Genomic DNA, 27106 nt, shown 5'->3' with positions numbered 1-27106 from the left:
CGCAGTTCACGAAGAGGAGCTGCACGGGCTGTAATGGCGACACAGCTGTTCCAAGATTGGTCGGATTCACCACATGACAACAATCACGTGTTTCGTGCTTATTTTCACGCCCTCAGTTCCACAAATGCTCACAAATCTGTGCAACATGTGTAAATACAAGCATTTTAGCCTAAAATAATTTATACAATGTAAAACCAGAATAAAACAACAGCAGATTGCAGGGTTTCCTGCAGCACTTTGCAGTTCGGGTGGCCCGCCTAAGCTGGGGAATACTCCTGCCTTAACTAGGTCATCAAAAAAAAATCTGTTGCACAAAAGGCTGTCAAGTGCATCTCAAAGAATAGCACGGACACGCTTCACACCTTGAGCGGGCACACACGCCACACAAACGAAATGAAGGAAAAAAGAGACGCAGTCCAGGTTGCTGTCTGAAGGACATGGGCGGATTGACCATCTGCCAATTCTGGCAAATGCCAGAGGGACCGGGCCATTTTTTATGTGGGCAGGTGAGATATTTTCCACATATAGAGGCTACATGGACGCAGTAGTGAACTGCTCCATCCCAATATCACGCAAATACGTGACTATTTCACGTATGGACCAACGTGAAAATGTCACGTTTTGCGTGTTTGAATGTGAGCATGTCACGTTTTCTGTTTGTGTCACTGTCACGTATTGGTTACTCAACTTTTTTGTCCTAATTTCTTACCATTGTCGCTTCGGTTTAGAGTTAGATTTACATAAAATGACATCCTTACCTAAACAAACTCTAACCCAAACGTCAGGCGACAATTGGTTAAAGTTTAGAAAATAAAGAAGAATAAGTCTTGTATCTTTTTTTATAAACCAATACTTAAAGTGACAAATACTTAAAGTGACATATAACGTAAGCACCAAATCTAACCCTAAACCGAAGCGACAATGGTTTGAAAATAGGACAAAAAAGTTGAGTAACCAATACGTGACAGTGACACAAACAGAAAAGCGTGACATGCTCACGTTCAAACGCGGTAAAACGTGACATTTTCACGTTGGTCCATACGTGAAATTCGTTTGAAATAATACTGTTAAATATGGAAATAACTGATCGCAACAACAAACGACTTTCGTTCATTTTAGCTACCATATATAGGCCTCCAGGCCACCACACAGATTTTCTTAAAGAAATAGCAGACTTCCTATCTGAGCTTACAGTCACTGTAGATAAAGCTCTTATCGTTGGTGATTTTAATATCCATGTGGATAATCCAAAAGATGCATTAGGACGTGCGTTTATGGATGTTCTAAATTCTCTCGGCAGTAAACAAAACGTGTCAGGGCCCACGCATACTCGTAATCACACACTAGACTTAATTCTGTCACTCGGACTCAATATTAATGACATCGAAATATCACCCCAGAGCGATGCCGTTTCAGACCATTGCCTTGTGTCATGCACAATACTTCAAGATAGGACCGCTCAGTCTACAACATGCTACAGATTAGCCAGAACAATAATTTCCACCACTAAAGATAGCTTTATTAGCACTCTTCCAGACCTGTCCCAAATTAAACATGTAGCAGATAATCGTGAAGATCTAGATATTATAATAGAAAACCTGAACAACGTCTGCTCTAGCACGTTGGATGCCGTTGCTCCCATTCGAAAAAAGAGAATCAAAGAAAAACCGCCAGCTCCATGGTATGACCATCATACTGCAGCCCTTAAAAAACTAGCTAGAAAAATGGAAAGAAACTACCGGAGCACAAAGTTAGAGGTATGGCGTTCAGCATGGAAAGAGAGTGTTCAACACTACAGACAGGCTATTAAAACTGCCAGATCTACCTATCTCAGTACGCTTATTAAAGAAAAACATAACAACCCTCGTTTTCTATTTAGCACAGTTGCTAACCTGACTAGAAACAAAGAAAAAAAAGAAACCAATAGAAAAAACAAAAACAATAGTGACTACTTCATGAACTTCTTTACTAACAAAATTATGTTTATTAGGGAAAACATAGAAACTATGCAAGCATCCATCACTCTACCCAATAGTACATTTTCCACTAGATTACCAAACGAACATCTTGAGTCATTTAATCCTACTACAATAGAAGAGCTCTCTAAACTAGTAACGTCATCCAAATCATCGTCCTGTATACTAGACCCCGTTCCCACAAAATTACTAAAAGAGGTATTTCATGTAGTGGCAGACACTGTACTTAATATCTTTAACTCATCTCTAGAATTAGGATACGTTCCAACAGCTTTCAAACTAGCAGTTATTAGACCGCTCATTAAAAAAGCAAAACCTTGACCAGGGAGATCTTAATAACTTTAGACCAATCTCAAATCTACCTTTTCTTTCTAAAATATTAGAAAAAGTAGTGGCAAGCCAGCTACGCACATTCGTAGAAAATAATAATACATATGAAAAGTTCCAATCGGGATTCGGGCCCCACCATAGCACAGAGACAGCGCTGCTTAGAGTTACAAATGACCTCCTATTAACATCCGATCGTGGTGAAATCTTAATCCTTATATTACTAGACCTTAGTGCAGCCTTTGACACAATAGATCACACAATCTTACTCAATAGACTAGAAAACTATGTTGGCATCAGTGGTCAGGCGTTAGCCTGGTTCAGATCGTATCTAACCAATCGATATCACTTTGTTTATGTAAATGAGGAAGAGTCATATCACTCCCCCGTTAAATACGGCATACCTCAGGGATCAGTTCTAGGCCCTATCCTATTCTCGTTATATATGTTACCTCTAGGAGACATTATCAGGAAACATAACATAAGTTTTCACTGCTATGCGGATGATACCCAGCTTTACATCTCGTAGCACCCTAGCGAAACCCACCAGTTTTCTAAGCTAACAGACTGCATTAGTGATATTAGGGACTGGATGGCACAAAACTTTCTTATGCTAAACTCCAATAAAACAGAGATACTTATTATTGAACCGAATCGCTACAAACATAATATGTCAGATTACAAGTTGCCCATAGATGGCTGCACGGTGGTGCCATCTTCCACGGTTAAGAATTTAGGCGTAATGTTCGACAGCAATCTATCTTTTGATAGTCATATCGCCAACATCTGCCGCACAGCATTCTTCCATCTTAGAAATATCTCAAAAATACGCCATATGCTGTCTGCATCAGACGCAGAAAAGCTTATACATGCTTTTATGACCTCTAGAATAGACTATTGTAACTCGTTACTCGGGGGATGCCATGCAAATCAGGTAAACAAGCTACAGCTGGTTCAAAACGCCGCCGCAAGAGTGCTTACTCGATCTAAAAAGTATGACCACATCAGTCCAATTCTGGCATCTTTACACTGGCTACCAGTTAAATATCGTATACAATTTAAAATATTACTAATCACCTACAAAGCCTTAAATGGCCTAGCGCCCTCGTATATTAAAGAACTACTATCAGAATACAATCCATCACGTAAACTGCGCTCACAAAATTCTGGTCACTTAATTATCCCTAGAATATCAAAAGTGTCTAAAGGTGGTAGATCCTTTTCCTACTTAGCCCCTAAGCTCTGGAATGATTTACCAAACAATGTTCGAGTATCAGACACAGTCGATCAATTTAAATCTAAACTTAAGACATTCTTCTTTAACAAAGCATTCACATAAAATGTCCAGTAAATGTACATTTCCCGCAGTAGTTAGTTTGTCTAAAACAAAGCACTCACATACCTCATATGGGTAATATACTTATGCCGCAATAGTTAGCCTGTCTGGAACCGAGCCGACTTGAACCACTATAATGTTTGACACTTGCATTGCATGCGAACGGCCCCTACGCTAATAGAATTCTGTTTTTCTCTCCCTGTCTCGTCCTCAACCACGAGGACCATGAGACAAACAGACCCAGTTCCGGTTGCTGTGAAGATCATTGCATCACTGATCCACTGGCTGTCCTTCAACGTGATGACCAGCCGATGCCCGACCAACGACCACCGGCTAAACCAGTTTAATTCGCTTACCCGCCTCCTATCCCTACCGTTTCTATATATATATATATAAAAATATATATTAATTCCTCCCAAGGGTTTTTGTCCTTCTAGGACTTTTTCCCATTGGGTTTTTTTTTTTTAGAGGGTTTTTAATCCCAGGGAGAGTCAGCCAACTTTGGCTTAATTTAGCACTTTACAGTATACGTTACTTTATTAATATGCTCGCTTGTACGGTTTAACCGCTTTCTCTACTTCTTATATTATCTATTGATTTTCTGTGTTCTCCTCTACATCTTCTCATGTAAAGCTGCTTTGCAACAATTAACACTTGTGAAAAGCGCTATATAAATAAAATTGAATTGAATTGAATTGAAATAGTCACGTATTTGCGTGATATAGGGTTGACTGGTCATCTGGAGCACTTAGAGGTTTCCCAGTGGGCCGCATGGCAATGTGGGCCAGTTTGCTTTAATGCACGTAAGTTACAGACCCACTTGTAACTCACTGCTGTCATTGCTGCCTCCTTCAAAACACACAGTCGCTTAGTGCAGCGATCTAACGGCGCACATCAGTGTCAAATTGTTGACCAATCAAAATGAAAGTTTTTCGTCACAGAAGCCACAGTAAACGACTCCCAGCCAATAGAATTACATGGCCGAGTATGAATTTTAAGTTTTAAGAAGTCAGTGTTTCTTAAGTGTACTTAGAAGCGTGGAGGCTTCCATTTAGAGTAACATATAAATGTTATCTGACCACTCTGAATAGAGTCAGCTTCAAGTTCTGATTATTTCAATATTATTCTATCTCAGTGTACATAGGAATTAGCCTGGTCCAACCAGACTCTCGTACTTTCATTTCATTTGTACAGAGAGTCTGGCCACGCTCCATTGCAAAGCGTTACTTCCGTTAAGAGGGTTCTCTGTTGAAGTTTAAAACTATTGGATCTGCCCAAAGTCACTCTGAATCTGCCATAACCAATCGCTAACATTTGGTCGTGACGTATATCATGCACCGAAACCGTCCGGAAAGAACAAGTAAGAATAATCAGACAAACAAAAATAAGCAAACCTGGTTCTTGCTCCGGCTTTAACTTCTGTATATTCTGCAGCTTTGCAACAACGGACCGAATAGATTTTCTCACGTCTTTCTCCGCTGCCATTACTGAGCTACAACTCAAACTGACACACGACCTCAACGTCATCGTTCTTAGCCACCCCCCTCTGTTCGCTGATTGGTCCTGCAGATTTTTGCAGGAGAAAACGAAACTCTACAGAGCAGTCCCAGGCGTAGTACTGAAGCAAAATGAAAATTAAGCGGAAGCACGAAGGAGGGCGGAGCCAGGCTACATAGGAATGACGTGATTATGCAAAGCTATTGTCAGAAATCTGTCAGTTTATTCTGTTGATAGTGTTCATGACCTCTGGTTAGAAATAATTATTCTTAAAATTAAAGGGACACTCAAATGTTTTGAAAATATGCTCATTTTCCAGCTCCCCTAGAGTTAAAAATTAGATTTTTACCGTTTTGGAATCCATTCAGCTGATCTCTGGGTCTGGCGGTACCACTTTTAGCATAGCTTAGCAGCACAGTCCATTGAATCTGATTAGACCCTTAGCATTGCATTCAAAAATAACCAAAGAGGTTGGATATTTTTCCTATTTAAAACTTGCCTCGCTGTAGTTACATCGTGTACTAAGACAGACAGAAAATTTAAAGTTGGGATTTTCTCTCCAGATATTGCTAGGAACTATATTCTCATTCCAGCGTAACAATCACTGACTTTGCTACTGTAACATGGCTGCAGCAGGTGTAGTGACATTATGCACTGCCTGAAAATAGTCCCTTTAGTAACTTTCAATGGCAGGGGGCTATTTTCGGTTAGTGCTGTTAAGTAATGTGCTGTTACATTTTATTTGCTGGTAGATATTGACTTTATACAATACACTTTCATCGGGTAAGTAGCGAATATGAAACAAATCAATAGGCCATATTACTCATTGACGTAAGTCATACATACCACATAATACTACAATAGGCACCCTGTAGTTATAAAATACTTAGAGTATAAATCATTTATAATATTTCATATTCTTTCCCCCTTATTAACCCAAACTTAAAATGTTGTCCCTTATACAAGTATGTACTGTAGAGGTACTCTATTGTTACAAACAGGTACACTGTAAATTCTGTTTAATTACACAGAAGTGTAAAGTACTTGAGTAATTTTACTTGATTACTGTACTTAACTATGATTTTGGGGGATTTTTACTTTACTTGAGGACAAAACTCTCCTGAATCTTCGGTTTCTCTGTCTGTGTGTTAATCAGTATGTCATTATATTTCAGCTGATCATCATTTTCATATTACAGTTCCTTGTTGGTGTATTTTTCCACACACCTTACTTTTGCATGTTTTTACTGTAATGATAACTCAAAAGACAGAAATGAGGCACCAGTTCATTCCCCCTATTTGCATATTAACATGAGTGTCAGCCAATGTCAGTTATACAGCTTTATACATTTAAAATGATTTCTCTATTAAGTTCTTTAACTTGAACATTATAGCTTTATAAAGTCAGTTGTTTTATTTCAGAGACAATAATGCTGTATTCATTATATGTTATACTGTGTATGGAGAGTGTTAGTGAGGGTAGATGATGGAGGATATGTTACAGTACTTCCCCCTCCTGGCAAGGCAAAACCCAGACCTCAGCCAGCGTGAGGAGCAATGGAGGAGAAGGAGGAGTTTGTTTGTTTAAACAGCAACGTCTATTGGGCGTTTCACACGGTATGCGGCAAGCGGCCAAATTGCCGCGCAGCTACAGCTTTTCTTGTGTAGTCGAAGCGTTTTATCCAGCATTTAGTGTAAATATGTTTATCTTTAATGTCGCCTGCCTTCAAGAGCCTGACAGTTGACACTGAGTTTAAAACCAGAGCCAGATATTTTAGAAAAGTTAGCACAAGAGATATTCAAGTTCAAGCCTACCCTTAAAGCCCACGTAACACACGCTGTTTCTGCATTTCTGATGATAATCTGGAGTACCTATAGAGTAGTGTCACAGGCCGGAGCGGACCACAGACTTTGTGTGTCACGCTCCTCCCTAAGTTCCACCTCGAGGAGGTCCCAAGAGCACCCCATGACCAAACAAGCGAGAGATAAGTATAATAAAATGTAAATTTTATTTAACTTATTTAAAATGTAAAGGGAAGGGGGATAGGGAAGGGAAATCTAAAATGTGAACTCTTCGTTACGAGGTGAGGGTTTCTCTCTACAGGCTTTTCTCTGGGTCTACGAGTCAGTGCAGAGTGGGTTTAGCTTTAGCTCGTTACAAGGTGAGTATTTCTTTCTACAAGTTTTCCTCTGGGTCTATGAGTCTTCGTGAGGTAAGTTTAAATGTTAACGGGGTTCCGGGGGTCAACAAGAACAAGAACCATTCGTCACCTCCAGCATCCAACATGGGCAGAGAGAGGGGGGGGCTTTTACCGGCGTCCAACTGTGACCGATGAGACAACGTCCCGTCGGGGGTGGAGTTCAGAGTGGCACAATGAGCACACATCCGTCTTCCCGGACCAACACGTCCTCTTCCCTTCCTCCTGCGGATAGGCGAAGATCTAGACGATAAGGTAAGTATTCAACATGCACCACCACACACACAGCGTATATACAGCCGCCAAGATCTTCTAATGCTCCCAACACCTCTTCTGACGTTATGTGTTCAAGACTGGCTACAATGTTCCCCACAGTACCTCACTTAAGTGGATCCATAGGACTCCCGCTGGATATAGTCGTGTAGTTATTTGGTTGGGCGCCCACCGTCTCGGCAGCTCCCGTTGGTCTCCACAGAGGACTCCCCCTTTAATCATATTTATAAAAGACAGATTAGCTTTACCGAATCTTCCCGATAACGTACGAAAAAATGAAGAAGGAGGAGTTATACCGCAGGAGGAGCGAGTACGAGTCATACAACACTATACAACACTGTTTTAACTTATGATTCACTACATGTTCGTGTCATTTATATAATATGCACGCGACTATTTCCAACATAAGACAGAAGTTTTACTTACCGCGTACAACTCGTCATGACCCGGTTGGGAAAATCCACCGAATAACACACACGCAAAACTCCGCTGCTACCCCAGATAATAAACTATATCCATCGTTTTCATAAGGCTGGATGTCTTCTCCTTACATCCAAAAACACAGTTAATCTTTCGTGCCATTGTTGACTTTTGAAATTAAACAAAGCTGAGTGGTGTGATAAGCTGTTTGCAAGCTCTAGCGCAGGGCTATTCAATTGGCGGCCCGCGGGCCAAACCCGGCCCCCAAGGTAATTTGATCCGGCCCTTTATGTAGTCTGTAAAAAAGACATCTCTAAAATAAATTTAGTAAGTTAGACAACGGGCCGTACAGTTACGAGTTGATGCGCGTGCGTCTGTTTCATGCAGCATGAGCTGCAGAGCGCGAGTCACGTGACTGGTGCGAGCAGCTGTGTCACGTGATTATATTCGCGCTTTTGTCCACAAGTTCAAAGCGATCGCCTCCCCCGCTCGCGCCCGCGTCTCAAGACGCGATAGCTGACAGACAGTGGTGAGTTAAGAGACCGGACTCTATGGTTGTTTTAACTTTATTTGTTGTATTTTCAGCTTAAAACACTGCCTTTTCCGACAACTGTTGTCTGATATGTTTATGCTTATCCACAATGACATTAATGTTAGATGTCTTAATAAGGAAACTCGTTGAAATTATTTTGTGAACTAGACAAAAAGATCCTGTCGTTTCTCCAAAATTCAAAGCAGACAAAAGCTCAAATATTATGCGAGTCATCGTTCTCACATAAGAATGCAATTAAAACGAGTAACAGTTAGTCGCCCATCGCTCACAGCCAGCACCTGCACCACTGTGTGCGTATCGCGGACAAACATACAACTGATTTTACTGCTCTTGCGAAATCAAAAAACATATTCTGTTTATTAGAAGGTAGCCTAATGTTTGCCAGTTATTAAGATGGCTGTTGTAGTTTAAATAGGGCTACTGTAATAATTAGCTTTTGACAAAAAAACAGCATAAAACAATTGTTCCATATTATAAACTTTTTTGTTATGTGCACTGAAGTGAGTAAATGAGTTAAATTCTCAAGTGTGATATGGATCTTATTTACCTATTTAAATGTATAATAAAGCTTGGGCATCTTACTTATGTTGTTATGCAATTTTAAAATACAACAAACATGTCTGGATGTAGAAAAGCCTACTCTGACATCTAACAATGCACTAATGTTGTTGAATGCAGTTTCAAAATACATGTTTGTAGAAAAAGCCTATTGTACAATGCACTGATGATTTTGTTATGCAGTTTCAAAATACAACATGAATATGTTTAAATGTAGAAAAATTTAGTCATCATCACTGTTATATCTCCGGCCCCTCATTTAAGATACTTTTTATGAACTGGCCCCCACGACAAACTAATTGAATAGCCCTGCTCTAGCGTCTCCCGCTGATTGACGGGTGGGCGAGGATTTCCGGGGGAAGTGCCCATTTTAAGAAGTGATACGAATAGAAAACCCCTGAAACGTCAGTTGGACCTGTAATCGGAAAAAACTTTCCGAAACTTGTACGAACCCTGGCGAAGTGCATTCGTCACAGAAATACTCTGTAACATGTCCGACTGCTTTTTTGACACTTTGCCTACGTTTAGCATGAGGAAACAACTCTATAACTGTGTTAATAAGTCAGAATGCTTGAAATACCATTGAACCCCCTCTTTAAGATGTAGACTTTAGTGATATTGCTGAAGCATTAATCAAGAAACACCATGCCTGACTGAACCTGGATCATACAATGGTTGCTACGGGTGGAAGCAGCAGCTAAAGACAAAAATGGGCAACCACCGAACTCAGATGAAGGGCCTTGGGTGTTCTGAAATACTTGCAAATTCACTGAAGTCTAAAGCTCCAGAAGATGGATTCCCAGCAAAAAAGTCAAGAGAGCTAAGAGAGGAGAGGCCAACATACCTGACACTCCAACTGGAGAGTCCCCAGACAATATGGAATATGAAAGACTGTCACTTTTAAAGGGACACTCCACTTTTTTGAAAATCAGGTGATCTCCGGGTCTGGCGCTAGCACTTTTAGCATAGCTTAGCAAAATCCATTGAATCTGAATAGACCATTAGCATCGTGCTAAAAAATAACCAAAGAGTTTCAATATGTTTCCTGTTTAAAACGTGACTCTTCTGTAGTTACATTGTTAGATATGGTTAGGAACTATAGCCTACTCTCATTCTGGCATAATAATCAAGGACTTTGCAGCAGGCGGAGTGATATTAAGCACTGCCCGAAAATAGTCCCCGTCAGTGATGCCACAGTTACTTTGAAAAAGTAATCTGATTACTGATTACTGATTACTCCTTTAAAAAGTAACTAAGTTACTTTACAGATTACTTGATTTTAAAAGTAACTAAGTTAGATTACAAGTTACTTTGTTAGTTACATTCCAGTAGCTGCCAACACCCCCACTGCCTCAACATTAAAAATGACAACCGGTTTTGCCAACACTCACTTTATTGGAAGTGCATTTTAACAGTAACGTCAACAATGTATCTCCTGACATTTTAAGTTGAACTGTTGTGTTTTAAGAAACTAATATATATATATGAGTCTTTCTTGACTTCACTAACATAAATAGGGGTGAGCAGGGGCCATTTTCAGAAAAACTTAATTTTAAAAGTTAATGTTTTAGAGGGAGATATATTTTTGCTGTGGTCAATAACTCACAAGTGTGGTCTATCAAAACCAGCTGAAATTTTGAACAAATGTAAAACGACTTCTGTATAATTTCACTTTAAACAAGAGTAGTGAATTGTTACTTTTGACCTTGACAGCAGGGACGAAAGTAACACACAGGTGGGTCAAAAGTAACACAACAATGATAGATTTTTGTGTTACACTTGTTTTTATTAAATATATATTACTATGAATATGTAACTGCAAACTTATTTTGTCATTTATCTTTGTAAAAAATAACTAAATTACATTTTTATTTTAAATTTCAGTTTTATCAAATGTTTCAAAAGCAACCAACAGTACAAACTTAAATTGCTGAGACTAAAAAAAAATTCAATAGTTTGAACACTATGAAAATAAAATTAAATAAAATTAGAATAATATCAATTTTTTACCATATTATACACAGTATTAGCAGCGGGACAAAACTAACAAGTGTTACTTTTGACCCGACAGGATCTACTTACTCTATAAACTCGACTTACTTTTATTTTGAAAAACTGAGAAGTCTTCAGGATGTTACATACCTTGTAGATTTATCAGTATTGTAACACATGAAACGAGAAACACAACGCGTTGTAAGAAAAAAGACAGCTTTTGGAATGTACTTAGCATGGTTGAAAACACAGTTCTGGATTTACACGTGGAAATCGGTGAGTAAATAACGCGATATTTGTCAACTCTTTCAGAGGTTATGTGCTAATATGCTGTCATAGTGAGATTTAGATGTTATCAGGGCTCGGAGAAAATCGCTTTGTTACTTTCGTTCTTCAACTCTCCCACACTTACTGGTTTTGCACTGAAGTCCAGCTTTTGTTGTTTGGGTAGTGGATGAACTCCTGCTCACTGCTTCGCATCACCGGGTGGGACTTGCTCTTAGTTTCACTGTCTGCGCCGTCTGTCTGTTTTTTTTTTTTTTTTTTTTTTTGACGTAGTGTTTTTGTAGCTGCATCTCTCTTCTCTCTCCATTGTACGTTGTTTACGTTTGTGTCGCTTACACGTGACCTGAATTGTCCTCGTGCTGAAAACGTGACTTGTCGCACACCTGACTTCACTTCCCGAGACGCAAGAAGAAATATACAAGAAAATATATATTTTACTAAGGAAAATTTCAAAAATAGTAACGCACAGTGACTTGGATAAGTAACTTTAATCTGATTACTGGTTTGGAAATATTAACGCGTTAGATTACTCGTTACTAAAAAAAGTGGTAAAATTAGAGTAACGCGTTACCAGCATCACTGGTCCCCGTGGTTACTTTCAATGGCAGGGGACTATCTTCGGCAGTGCGTAATCACACTATGCCTTGGACAAGCAGCACATCAAGCTGGTAGACAATCAAGGAGTATCTGGTAAGTAGTTTAGTAAGTGTTCGTTCACCCCAAAATTAATAATCTGCCAATAATTATTCTTCCTCCTGTTCTTCTACAGAAGATTTTCGCAAATTAAGATATTTTTGATGACAGAATGCTGTCAGATTTTCTTTTATAGTCTGTCTTTGAGCTTCAAAGTTCATAAAAAGATCAGAACACTAATCCATAAGAATTGAATGGTTTAGCACAAATTTTCTGAAGAGAATCGATCGCATTTGATGAACAGATTTAATTTGGTCTTTTACTTTGTAAATTGTAAATGTTGATCAGCGAACATAAGTAGAAGCTCAACTGAGTTTTACAAAATTTACATTCATGAATGTAAAATTTTAACAACATCAAAAAATTATTTACAACATAAGATCTGATTTGATAATTTTCCATGATAAATTCAGTTTTACAGGTAATCTCTGGTTAATCCAACAGAAAGCATAACTCCATAAAGTTTGTGGTAATTTACACTGGAAAAACAACACTGTAAAAATATTTGCTGCCTTTTTTTGTTGTTGTTGTTGAATCAACTCAGATTTACAAGTCATGTCAAATTAATTCAACAACAAAAAAATTACAGTTAATTGTTCAACTGTTTCCATCTCCAAACTGCATAATTGGCATATATTAGAGTCCCCAACATTAAATCTTACGCTCAGAAATTCTTTTGCAAGATAAATGTGATTCATAATTATAAAGTGCATCTCTTTACATTTAAGGTTCACAGGAAAGTAAGAAAATTTGTTCTAATTTTAGACAGTTCTTTTTATTTAAACTGATAAAATATATATGTAAGTCGTGGAAAACAACATTGCAATGAACAATTTCTTAAAAATCGATTAGAAACATTTTTTTATCAGAAAAAAATAACATTTTCTATGATATGACCCGGCTATTTGTGAAATATTGTTGAATATTTTATTTGTTCCTTAACTAATTTAATCATTTGGAATAGTATATTTTTGATAATTCTATCTTATCTTTTAGGGGAGCAATTTATATTGTATTAACCACTAAAATCATCATAATTAAATATACTCCCTAAATTGTCCATGACATGTGCTAGTGACCATATGCCTTTCTTCCACCAATCATCAATAAAGATAAGATTTCATATTCACCAAAATTGACCTGCTATTCCAGATAGACATGTTATGTGGGCTAAAATTCTGTTTTAAAATCAATTATAATAGTGTTTGTTGGTGAAGTTTTATTCAAAATCACAACTTAATAAAAAACTAAGGCCACCACATAATTTAATTTAAATTTAAATAAAGCTGTAGGAATTTAAAACCAAAATGAAGATTCATTATTTATGAAAGATTGTAACCACTTAACTCCATTCACAATATCAATTGTTTTAAAACCACCCTCTTCATAGTCTTTAATCATACACTGTAAAAAATTAGCTGTAATTATGCAGCTGGTTGCCAGTAAATTACTGTAGAAGATAAAGACTGAAAATGTTTCATGTTCATTTACCTTTGAACAAACTGTTGCCAGTAAATAACATAAATGTTATTGGCAGCTAGTTGCCAGTAATACGCAGTAATACTGTATTTTCTACATACATTTTTTACAGTGTATCATTTTTATGGATATAGTGACTTTTCATTTTCCATATGAAATATAAATGTAGCTTGTTTATTGTCTTGTTCTTTTTAGCAGATGATGCTAAAGAAAAACTTGGATAGACTTTCAACTTTCGTTAAGATGATCCTACCAAAGATCGTTATGTCTCTTTGCAACCTCTTTTCAATATTTAAGTTTGCAAAATTATCTGTTTTCTTTGATAACCAGATATCCAAGTATTTAATCTCCTTTTTACTGGGATGTTATATAGTGATGTATTAGGTTGATCATGGATGGACATTCGCTTGCATTTTGACATATTCAACTGTTTACCTGAAAAATCATTATAGACTGGAGTGCAAAGGGAATTTGCTGTTTATTTAAATCCTGCTAAGTTGGGTCCTGATATGATGCCCATTTTGATTCAAATAGATAACATTTCTGCAACCATGATAAAGGTAAAGATGAACAACTTCATGAGTAAGGGCTACAGCGCTATTAGTATCTTTATAGAGTGTTTTAACAATATTTATAAATTTTGGACCAATGTTAAAAATAAAAGAGTGTTTCACCATGTCAAAGGCCTTATAGAAATCTAAAAAAAATAAATAAACCCATCTTCTTCAATCAAATTGCTACATTCAATCAAATCAAAAATTTAAATAATATTATTATGAATTGATCTATCCTTTAAAAATCCTGATTGTGTCACACTAATAATTTGTGATAATCCAGTTGTCAAACTAGAAGCCAAAGGTCTAGTACATCATTTGTAATCTGTATTTAAAGTGTTATCTGATAGTCTCTTATCTTTATGGTTTTGGTATAATAAGGCTTGTTTCATAGTTGGTAAAAGTTGACTGTTCCTTATACATTCATGTAAAGCTTCTAACAAAAGTAATTTTAGGTCCTCCCAAAAGAAAATATAAAATTATGTAGTTAGGCCATCAGGGCCTGGTGATTTACTCAGTTTGCTCTGTTTAACTGCTACATTCTTGCATGATTATGTCTAATTCACAAACTTCTTTGAATGCATTATCTGTTTACTGTATCAACTAAAAAATATAATTAGAATCACTAATGGAAAAATATGAGGAATACAATTTATAGTAAAATTTAAACACCTCATTTGCTAATGTGTAAAATTATCTGAATGTTCTACCTGATTCACAATTAAACTATAAATTGAATTTCTTTCTTGACGTCATACGAAAATACCACGTTGGACTAAAAAAAAACTAAATGAGCCGGTTCAACCAACTGTTGAAGTTAGTCTAGGATTACCGACAATTCGGATGAGTGAGTTGCTGACACTGCGTGTGTATTGGCAAGAATTTGAAAGAGCCTGATGCGCAATGTTTCTTTATAACAAACAAAATGTAGGATACTGGATATATGCTTTTTTATTTTAAAAGCTGCAAATCATATTAAGTTGTTTAAGCAAACAATGAGTTTTAAAGACAATTTTATTCATTCTTTATATTTAGAATAGAGCACATCCACAATTGTGTATCAGTGTCTGTAATGTGTGCTGTAGGTGCTGTACAGTATTGTTCAAAATAATAGCAGTACAATGTGACTAACCAGAATAATCAAGGTTTTTAGTATATTTTTTTATTGCTACGTGGCAAACAAGTTACCAGTAGGTTCAGTAGATTCTCAGAAAACAAATGAGACCCAGCATTCATGACATGCACGCTCTCAAGGCTGTGCAATTGGGCAATCAGTTGAATTAGCCGAAAGGGGTGTGTTCAAAAAAACAGCAGTGTGGCATTCAATCACTGAGATCATCAATTTTGTGAAGAAACAGGTGTGAATCAGGTGGCCCCTATTTAAGGATGAAGCCAACACTTGTTGAACATGCATTTGAAAGGTGAGGAAAATGGGTCGTTCAAGACATTGTTCAGAAGAACAGCGTACTTTGATTAAAAAGTTGATTGGAGAGGGGAAAACCTATAAAGAGGTGCAAAAAATGATAGGCTGTTCAGCTAAAATGATCTCCAATGCCTTAAAATGGAGAGCAAAACCAGAGAGACGTGGAAGAAAACGGAATACAACCATCAAAATGGATAGAAGAATATCCAGAATGGCAAAGGCTCAGACAATGATCACCTCCAGGATGATCAAAGACAGTCTGGAGTTACCTGTAAGTACTGTGACAGTTAGAAGACGTCTGTGTGAAGCTAATCTATTTTCAAGAATCCCCCGCAAAGTCCCTCTGTTAAAAAAAGGCATGTGCAGAAGAGGTTACAATTTGCCAAAGAACACATCAACTGGCCTAAAGAGAAATGGAGGAACATTTTGTGGACTGATGAGAGTAAAATTTTTCTTTTTGGGTCCAAGGGCCACAGGCAGTTTGTGAGACGACCCCCAAACTCTGAATTCGCCACAGTACACAGTGAAGACAGTGAAGCATGGAGGTGCAAGCATCATGATATGGGCATTATTCTCCTACTATGGTGTTGGACCTATTTATCGCATACCAGGGATCATGGATCAGTTTGCATATGTTAAAATACTTGAAGAGGTCATGTTGCCCTATGCTGAAGAGGACATGCCCTTGAAATGGTTGTTTCAACAAGACAATGACCCAAAACACACTAGTAAACAGGCAAAGTCTTGGTTCCAAAAAAACAAAATTAATGTTATGGAGTGGCCAGCCCAATCTCCAAACCTTAATCCAATTGAGAACTTGTGGGGTGATATCAAAAATGCTGTTTCTGAAGCAAAACCAAGAAATGTGAATGAATTGTGGAATGTTGTTAAAGAATCATGGAGTGGAATAACAGCTGAGAGGTGCCACACGTTGGTTGACTCCATGCCACACAGATGTCAAGCAGTTTTACAAAACTGTGGTCATACAACTAAATATTAGTTTAGTGATTCACAGGATTGCTAAATCCCAGAAAAACAAATGTTTGTACAAAATAGTTTTGAGTTTGTACAGTCAAAGATAGACACTGCTATTTTTTTGAACACACCCCTTTCAACTAATTGCCCAATTGCACAGCCTTAAGAGTGTGCATATCATGAATGCTGGGTCTTGTTTGTTTTCTGGGAGTCTGCTGGGCCTACTGGTAACTTGTTTGCCACGTATAGCAATGGAAAGTGTGCTGAGGGCCTTGGTTATTCTGGTTGGTCACGTTGTACTGCTGTTATTTTGAACAATACTGTAGGTGTATTGTTTATCATTTCGCATAACTTTTAAGAAAACTACAATTAAAAAATTATATTCAACCTGCCAAAGTGGCTAGTGGGATTGGCTGTCTTACCCGCCACAGCCGAAAACTACCTGCATTTGGCGGGTTGGCGGGTGTTAATGTCAAGCCCTGAAATTGCACAGGGGTTAATTATTTTTTTATAAAAATGCAGTTCTAAACGTAGGTTCGGGAGGAGCCTAAACATTCAGGCCTGTCAATCATCATCATCATGGGCGTATATAAGGCAGCCTTTAGGCCTCCCTGTCCAGCTGCATTCTTTTCCGGCATCCCTCCTCCTCCCCATCTCCTCCTTCACTCTCTCTTTCTTCCTCTTTGCAGTTTCGTTGCGGGGGGTTGAACTTGTGGCTCGAGCCCCAGCCTCAGGTTCGCTCTCTTTGAAGGTTCAGCGCTCAGGTGCAGAGCTCCCATCGAGGACAGCGAGTTTGTTTACCATTAATCATTAAGACCTGAATGCGCAGGCGAACTAGTGAACCCACAATTAACCTGTGTCAAATGTCTTATAATTACCACCGGGGCAATGTCTGTGGTAACCATAGTATAAGAGGAATCATTGACACTGCTTCCCGTCGTGCCACAATACCGCCCTGTGTGTGCATTATTTTGAATATTTCAACAGCTACTACCAATTATTCCTAACATACAGTACAGTGTCATCATGTTGGTAGATGTAGGATTAACCTTCTCAAAAAGATAGTTTGGGCATGTTTGGCATAATGACTGTTGTGTTTTTTTCCAGGAAATCCAAATGTTTTTTTTTGTTGTTGTTGTTGTTGTTTGTTTTGATGCAGGAATAGTGTGGATTTCCTGAAAAGATATCATTCTAATTCAGCTTTTATACAAACTTCATTTGAATGAGGAAGAGAGCTGAATGTGTGAACACTCATTTCATTTTTAGTGTCACTTTTACCCCCACTCTCCAAAAGAATGAATAAGGAATAAGTATTGGTGATGCCCCGCCAAACATCACCCCACAATCTTTGTATTCTTTGATTGTTTGTGCATCTACCTCTTGTTGAGCCACAGAAAACATTCATAAATACAGACTTGCAACCAACCTCAATTTCCAAACACAATGAGAAGCTACAGGACAAACATGTCATCGTCTCAGACAATGTAGGGATGAAGAGTGCTCTGTAAAGCAATTTGTCCATTAATGGCTACTGTAGAAACAATAATTTAGTAATAATAGAAGAAAAGGCAATTTTTGTGTACCATACTCACGCACCTCACAAAAACAAAAAGGGTTTATGGTCATTGGAATCAGTTTGTGGAACTCTTTGGACAAAATCATGTAACACAATTGTTCAATTTAAAAAAATGTATAAAAAAATGTACTTGTGAAATATGAATGAAGTGAAACATAAGAATTAATGTCTGATAAAAATGAATTATTAGATGTGAAGTACTAATGTGCTTCGAACTAGGGAAGAATAAAAAAACAGCAAGCTATCTATTCTGTGTTATATTACACTGTAAAAAATGTGCTGTAATTTTGCAGCTGGTTGCCAGTAACTTACTGTAGAAGATAAAGTCTAAAAATGTTTCATGTTCATTTAACTTTGAACAAAATGTCGCCAGTAAATAACATAAATGTCAAATCTACAGTAAGTTACTGGCAGCTAGTTGCCAGTAATACCCAGTAATACTGTAATTTCTACAGACATTTTTTACAGTGTAGTTTATTGAACAAAGGGGCATGAAATATAAGACTATGTCTTCCTCATGCTCCTATTCAGCATTGAAAGTAATTATTTTGTTTTGGATGTGATTATTTTGTGTTTGTAATGACATGGCTGAATAAAAGGACTTGACTTGACTTGACTTGACTTGACTTGACTTGACTTGACTTGACTTGACTTGACTTGACAAGACCAGACAAGACAAGACAAGACAAGACAAGACAAACATGACAGTGACTTCCATGCACGGAGACCTACAGAGGACGGAGATGTATGTAGATAAAAATGTCTCAATCTTAGGTAGCCTAATAAAAACAATACAGTTCATCATCTAAGGTCTTTATAGACCACTGATAATATAGTTATGTAGATTGTATTGCATTTCTGTCAAAACATCCTTCTAAAATTGACATGTAATGGAAATGTAATGTTTCTAGATACAACAAGCAGTGTTGGGGAAAGTTACTTTTAAAAGTAATGCATTACAATATTAAGTTACTCCCAAAAAAAGTAACTAATTGCATTACTTAGTTACTTTTCATGGAAAGTAATGCTTACGTTACTTTTAGTTACTTTTGCGTTACTTTTTCTTGGCTAAAGCTTGATCTCTTTCAGGCCTTGCAGGTGTTTTTATGACTAAAAAGTTCTGTATTCAGAAATTGCATATTTCATCACAAAAATGTTTAGCTCTGGTCTGCCATCTCAGTTTCTGACTCAAACTGTTTCCACACAGGCACAGAGAGTGCATACGTTTAGTTTAATTCAGTACATATTTTTTAATCAAATTAATTAAACTAAAAAAGTAACTTGAGTTACCTTTTTGAAAAAGTAACTCAAATATTAATGTGTACATTTAAAAAGTAATGCGTTACTTTACTCGTTACTTCAGAAAAGTAATATTATTACGTAACTAAAGTTACTTGTAATGCGTTACCCCCAACACTGACAACAAGTAAGATAAGTATAGAACACATTACCATTTTTCTCTGTTAACATATTTCTAAAGGTGCTATTGACATCACCAGACCCATGCAATCCATTTATTATTAAAAAATCCAACCATTGATGTCCAAAAAATAAGTTATGGGTCAGCTCTGTGGGTAGCACTGTTGCCTCACAGCAAGAAGGTCCCCGGTTCGAGCTCTGGAGATCAGGTGGTTTTACTGTGTGGAGATTGCATGTTTTCCCTTTGTCAGCCATTGAAATGCCATTAAAGAAAGAAATTCATGTAAAATGACACAGGCACAGTTTTGGACCCCTGAAGAAAAGGAGGTCCAAAAGGCATGGAAAGCCAAGATCGTCAGTAATAAAAAAGCAATCCTGCCTTCTTGTCAGTGAAAATAAAACCGCTGGTTTAGTCCCAGATGTTTTTATGCTTATTTTACCCACTGTATGTTTATACTGGTATATTAAAGGGATAGTTCACTCAAAACATAAAAAATTCTGTCATGGTTTATTCTCATTGTTCTGAATCTGTGTGAGTTTCTTTGTTCTGTTGAACACGAGAAGTTATTTCGATAAATTTAACCACAAAGTTATCAGGTAACCATTGACTTCTATAGTATTTGTTTTTCCTACTGTGGTCAATGGGTACCGTCAACTGTGTGCTTACCATCATTTATCAAAATATCTTCTTTTGTCTTCAACAGAATAAAGAAACTTGTACTGGGCCAGATTTCATTTGAATTTTGACACATTTGTATATTTTACATACATAAAATAATTTATTGTATTTTGATTAATTTGTTTGTGTTTTATCAGACTTGCTTACCAATTGTTATAATTTTTATTCGTGCTGGAGTCAATTATGAACAGAGGGAATCGAACTGCTAGGAAGGAATTAGGTTGGGCAGAGGGGCCGCTGCTGCAAACACCTGAGTGGCCCCTCCCCTAAAAGATGCAAACCTCACTCCAAACTTCACAAATAAAACTTGAGAGGCCTGACAGTGACGGCAGGCGAGATTGTATGTGTACGACACATATCAGGATCATTGACAGTTTTAGAAGAGTCCACCAAACCAAAACATTATTGCCAGACACTGAGCAACTATAAAACTAGAGGAGAGTGAGGAAGTTTTTATTAGTTCCTTTAAGACACCTTTAAGAAACCACATCTGTAAACTACCCACCCACACTGCTTTAACCTGTGTACATGTGATGTACAATTTACACTTGAATTAACAAAGTCAAATACTGGGACTGACCCCAAAACTGTTAGGAATGTCTCAGACAGAGGGATACTGTTATGGAAATGAAGGACTCAAATGCAGGAAATAGCAGAATAATAGTTCACAGTTTAATGGAGCTGACCACAGGCAAAATAACGGCATCAACACAAACTCAGACGAACAGAAAAATATCCAGATGGCTGGCAAAGGGGTCACATAAAGTCCTCCGTGGCAGAGTAACAATGAAAGTGGCAGCAAGGCTTCACAGGGCAGCTGGTACAGGTGATGGCGAGGCAGGAGGCAAACGAGCACCCCTCACAGGTACCTCTTAGACACCACACTCGCCAGAGTTCTGTAATAGCACACGATAGAGGATGCAAGGTAATTCCAATGAATTGACAGCAAACACAGATGACAAAATACTCCAGACAGGACACGACACGACACGATAGGACTGAAGACAATATTTAGCGTAACTGCTCGACTTGTAAAACAAGTTCACACTGAATTAACAATCTGACAATGAGACAAAGACAGAGCACGATAGATAAAGCCAAAGTTAATGAGAGATGATGAGAGAGGAGAGAGTGGAAACAGCTGCGGCTGTAGGTAATGAGAGCGGCTAATGAGTGAGTGAATGTGTGTGTGTGTGTGTGTAAAAGAATGAAGAGAAAGAGAGAGAAAGAAACTAGGTCATAACAGTGCCCCCCCACTAAAGAGCGCCCCCTGGCGCTCCCAAGGGGGAAGCCCGACGAGACCGGAGGAAATCATCAATGAGCGAAGGATCCAAGACGTCCCGGGGGGAAACCCAACTCCTCTCCTCAGGACCATATCCCTCCCAATCGACCAAGTACTGATGCCCACGCCCCCGACGACGCATGTCCAAAATCTTGCGGACCTTGTAAACGGGCGACCCCTCGATACGAATAGCGGAAAGCGCAGAGCGAGGGGACGAACGGGTGGCAGGCTTAATGCACGAGACGTGAAAAACGGGGTGTACCCGGCGAAGATTAGATGGGAGACGGAGCTTGACAGCGACAGGATTAATAATCTTAGTGATGGGGAAAGGTCCAATAAATCGAGGAGCCAATTTACGAGATTCAAACTGGAGAGGTAAATTAGCTGTGGATAACCACACTTTCTGACCCGGCAAATAGCGGGGGCTTTTAATCCGACGTTTATTGGCTGTAATGCACATGCGTCTACGTGAGCGACAAAGAGCGGATCTCACCTTTCTCCAGGTTCGTTTACAGCGAAAAATAAATGTCTGCACGCTCGGGCATCTAGAATCAACCTCTTGAGATGAGAATAAAGGAGGCTGGTACCCGAGGCAGCACTGAAATGGAGACAGTCCCGTGGCAGAGGATGGGAGCGAATTATGGGCATACTCTGCCCACGGGAGCTGCTCTGACCAAGATGAAGGGTTACGAAATGCGAGACTACGTAAGAGCCGGCCTATGATCTGGTTGGCTCGTTCAGCTTGGCCACAAGTTTGGGGGTGAAAGCCCGACGAGAGATTGGCAGTAGCACCAATGAGGCGACAAAACTCTCTCCAGAATAGAGAGGAAAATTGTGGTCCTCTGTCAGAAACTACTTCAGAGGGTAGACCATGTAATTTGAATACATGATTGACAACAATCTGGGCGGTCTCCTTGGCAGAGGGGAGTTTAGTGAGCGGTATAAAGTGTGCAGACTTAGAAAACCGATCAACCACCGTCAAAATGACCGTGTTACCATCTGACGGGGGAAGACCGGTGATAAAGTCGAGCGCAATGTGAGACCATGGGCGAGTGGGTACGGGTAACGGACGAAGCAGACCCGCAGGTGGGGCATTACCAGCCTTGGTCTGAGCACAAACGGTACACGAAGCAATAAAACGGCAAAAAATAATTTCCCTCTGTGACGTGGAGGGGGTCGAGGAATCAAAGAGCCGAGACAATGCATCCGGCTTAACGTTCTTGGAACCGGGGCGGTAAGAGATAGAGAAATCAAAGCGCGTAAAAAATAAAGCCCAACGAGCCTGACGCGCATTTAATCTCTTAGCGGAGCGGATATATTCTAAATTACGATGGTCGGTCCAAACAATAAAGGGAATAGAAGAACCCTCCAACCAATGTCGCCACTCGCCGAGCGCTAAGCGTATGGCGAGCAACTCCCGGTTGCCGACATCGTAATTACGTTCTGCAGGCGAAAGACGATGGGAATAATAGGCGCACGGGTGGATCTTTCCATCAGCTGCAGATCGCTGTGATAGAACAGCACCCACCCCTACCTCAGACGCATCAACCTCGACTATGAACTGTCTAGTGACATCAGGCGTAATAAGAATCGGTGCGGTGGTGAAAAGAGACTTTAAATGATCAAAGGCCCTTTGAGCGGATTCTGACCATTCAAAGCGTGACTTGACAGATGTTAGAGCGGTGAGAGGGGCGGCTACCTGACTAAAGTTTCGGATAAAGCGGCGATAAAAATTTGCAAAACCAATGAAGCGTTGTAACGAGACGCGAGAATCGGGAGCCGGCCAATCTACCACCGCTTGAACCTTTGAAGGATCCATACTAATCCCCTCTGCCGAGATTACTGAACCCAGAAACGTGACCGAGGATACGTGAAACGAACACTTCTCTGCTTTGACAAATAGCCGGTTCTCACGTAAGCGTTGAAGAACGCGGCGTACATGCTGGACATGAACCTGGAGAGACGGGGAGAAGATTAGTATGTCGTCAATATAGACAAACACAAAAATGTTAAGCATGTCACGGAGAACATCATTGACAAGAGCCTGAAACACGGAGGGGGCGTTGACTAGACCGAAAGGGAGGACCCGATATTCAAAATGACCGAGGGGCGTGTTAAAGGCGGTCTTCCACTCGTCTCCCTCTTTAATACGCACCAAATGGTATGCGTTGCGGAGATCGAGCTTGGTAAAAATCTTAGCTCCCTGCAGGATCTCGAAGGCTGAAGACATCAATGGCAAAGGATACCGATTCTTAACAGTGATGTCATTCAGCCCTCGATAATCTATGCAGGGACGGAGCGATCCGTCTTTCTTCTTTACGAAGAAAAACCCCGCACCAGCGGGAGAAGACGACGGAACAATGGTACCCGCACTAAGTGAATCAGAAAGATAATTCTCTAGCGCCTCCCGTTCAGGAGCCGACAGAGAATAGAGTCTACCCCTAGGGGGCGTGGTCCCCGGCAAGAGATCGATGGCGCAGTCATATGGACGATGAGGAGGGAGAGAGGTGGCCCGAGAACGACTGAAAACCTCCCGCAGATCGTGATATTCCTCCGGGACTCCAGACAAATCACCAGGCTCTTCCTGAAACACAGAAACAGAAGAGACAGGAGGGACAGCAGATACTAAACACTCAACATGACAAGACAATCCCCAAGACACAACAGAACCCTTAGACCAATCAATATGAGGACTATGGCGTTTAAGCCAAGGATGACCCAGGACAATGGGGGTAAAAGGAGAACGAAAAATCAAAAAAGAAATTGTCTCTCTATGGTTACCAGATACGGTAAGAGTCAATGGAACAGTCTCCTTCTGTACCTTGGGTAGTGAACTGCCATCTAAGGCAAATAAAGGAGTACTGTCACTTAAATGCATGAGGGGAATACCTTGTTGTAGAGCCCAATCCTCATCAATAAAATTTCCCTCTGCCCCAGAGTCGATTAAGGCAGAACTGGCAACCGATGAAGCGGACCAATGAAGCATGACTGGAAGTGACGTGCAAGACCTGGAAGGGGTTTTCTGTGTGATGGCGCTCGCCAGTAACCCTCCACCTACCGACGAGCGCTGGCTTTTACTGGGCAGGTAGAAACATAATGATTATCAGCTGCACAGTACATACACAAACGGTTAGTGATCCTTCTCTCTCGCTCCTTAGGAGAGATGCGTAGACCTCCCGACTGCATGGGCTCGGGCTCAGCTCCAGCAGTAACGGGGAGAGTTCTGACAGAAGAAGTAGAGGGGAAAGTAGTTTCCATGCGACGGGCACTGCGTCGTAGATCGAAACGTTTCTCGACCCGAATAGCCAGGGCAATGAGGTCATCGAGCGAAGCGGGAACCTCCCGAATGAAAATCTCCTCCCTGATCTCAGGATTAAGACCCTCCAGGAATCGGGCGATGAGAGCCGGCTCATTCCAGCCACTGGTAGTAGAGAGAGTGCGGAACTCTATGGAGAAATCCGAAACAGAGCTCCTGCCCTGACGAAGAACGGACAGCTGACGCGATGCCTCGGCGCCGTGAGCAGAACGGTCAAAAACCCGGATCATCTCCTCCTTGAACTGAGCAAAGCTGAGGACGCAATCCGAATCCGCCTGCCAGTTAGCCGTACCCCATTCACAAGCGCGGCCAGCGAGGAGAGAGATGACATAGGCGACCCTCGCTTGCTCCCTGGCATAAGTCACCGGCTGAAGAGAGAAAACCACCTCACACTGGGTCAGGAAGGCACGACACTGAGTGGGCTCACCCGAATAGACAGGAGGGTTGTTTATACGCGGCTCTGGCGGAACATGAGCTTCCGGTGAAGAGACCCGCGGCTGGCGGATATGATGGACCTGCTGCAAGAGGTCAGACATCTGGGCTGCAAGCGTCTCAACCGCATGTCTGGCAGCGGTGATGTCCTCCTCGTGCCGTCCTAGAAGGGCACCCTGATGCTCGACGGCTACCTGAAAAGGACCGGCTGCTTGGAAGGGGCTGCTACCCGCTGAGTCCATGCTTGGTCAGATTGTTCTGTTATGGAAATGAAGGACTCAAATGCAGGAAATAGCAGAATAATAGTTCACAGTTTAATGGAGCTGACCACAGGCAAAATAACGGCATCAACACAAACTCAGACGAACAGAAAAATATCCAGATGGCTGGCAAAGGGGTCACATAAAGTCCTCCGTGGCAGAGTAACAATGAAAGTGGCAGCAAGGCTTCACAGGGCAGCTGGTACAGGTGATGGCGAGGCAGGAGGCAAACGAGCACCCCTCACAGGTACCTCTTAGACACCACACTCGCCAGAGTTCTGTAATAGCACACGATAGAGGATGCAAGGTAATTCCAATGAATTGACAGCAAACACAGATGACAAAATACTCCAGACAGGACACGACACGACACGATAGGACTGATGACAATATTTAGCGTAACTGCTCGGCTTGTAATACAAGTTCACACTGAATTAACAATCTGACAATGAGACAAAGACAGAGCACGATAGATAAAGCCAAAGTTAATGAGAGATGATGAGAGACAGGTGGAGAGAGGAGAGAGTGGAAACAGCTGCGGCTGTAGGTAATGAGAGCGGCTAATGAGTGAGTGAATGTGTGTGTGTGTGTGTAAAAGAATGAAGAGAAAGAGAGAGAAAGAAACTAGGTCATAACAGATACAGACTGAAGATTTTATTTTAACAGCAAACAGTAATGGCAGTACAATGAAAAGGCAATGCTTCATCAGATATTATATTACAGGTTCAGTGGAGATCATAGTCACGATAGAGATGATGAAGAGCACATACATTGTGTTGAAGGAAAGAAAACGAACTTCATACAGGTCCCATTAATATATTTCTTTCCACAGCAAGAAAAACACATACTAAGGATATCAATGGGTACCATTAGCTGTGTGTTTACCATCATTTATCAAAACATCTTTTGTGTTCAATGTTCTTTTAACCTATTTTGTATATTCTTTTTTTGTTTGAAGAAACATCACATTAGTTTATTTTAAAACTGTTATAAAACATTTTTTCTAAACTGTAGAAAACACTATTGCCTTTATATAAATCACTATCTTTCCTATCATCTGCATATAAAAGCTGTAACTGAGGTTTTAACTGAGGAATTTAAAGTCATCATTATGATGATCAGTGTTCGCTTTAGTTGACATTTACTGTTGTAGATGAGTTTGTTAAGAGCTGATATTATCCATCATTATTTTACATTAGTCAACACATGGATGAAACTCAGTCTTCACTATATTTCATTTCACAAACATCTAGCGAGTCCAAACACATTTGTGGATCAGAGTATAAATAATGGACTGACCGGACAATGCTGTCTCGTATCACTTTATGGGGGGTTGGAAGGACAATAGGAACATTTTAAGATTAAAAAGACAATCACTCATGTGACTTTCTTCAGCTAAATAAACACGAGTTCTTTGCGTCACACATCATTGCGTCACACGTCATTTCTACGTCCTGTAGGTGGCGGAAATGCACTTTTCAGTGGGTTTACCAACGGGCATTAAAAAAAGAAAAGAAGAAAAAGATTACACATGCGCAGAGCGTCTCAGTTTTAGTTGTTCATCCGATCAAGTGTTTACATGTCCTTTTAAGCGAGGTATAAAA

The 27106-nt window shown here is 39.8% G+C and overlaps 1 pseudogene; it reads right to left on the bottom strand.

The window, feature by feature from the left end:
* Positions 1-27106, bottom strand: part of LOC129431932 (uncharacterized) — a 496207-nt pseudogene that overhangs the window by 119147 nt on the left and 349954 nt on the right.

The sequence above is a fragment of the Misgurnus anguillicaudatus genome, chromosome 1 (genome assembly GCF_027580225.2).
Source record: "Misgurnus anguillicaudatus chromosome 1, ASM2758022v2, whole genome shotgun sequence".
Taxonomy (NCBI): Eukaryota; Metazoa; Chordata; class Actinopteri; order Cypriniformes; family Cobitidae; genus Misgurnus; species Misgurnus anguillicaudatus.
This window is presented reverse-complemented; position numbering and strand designations above follow the sequence as displayed.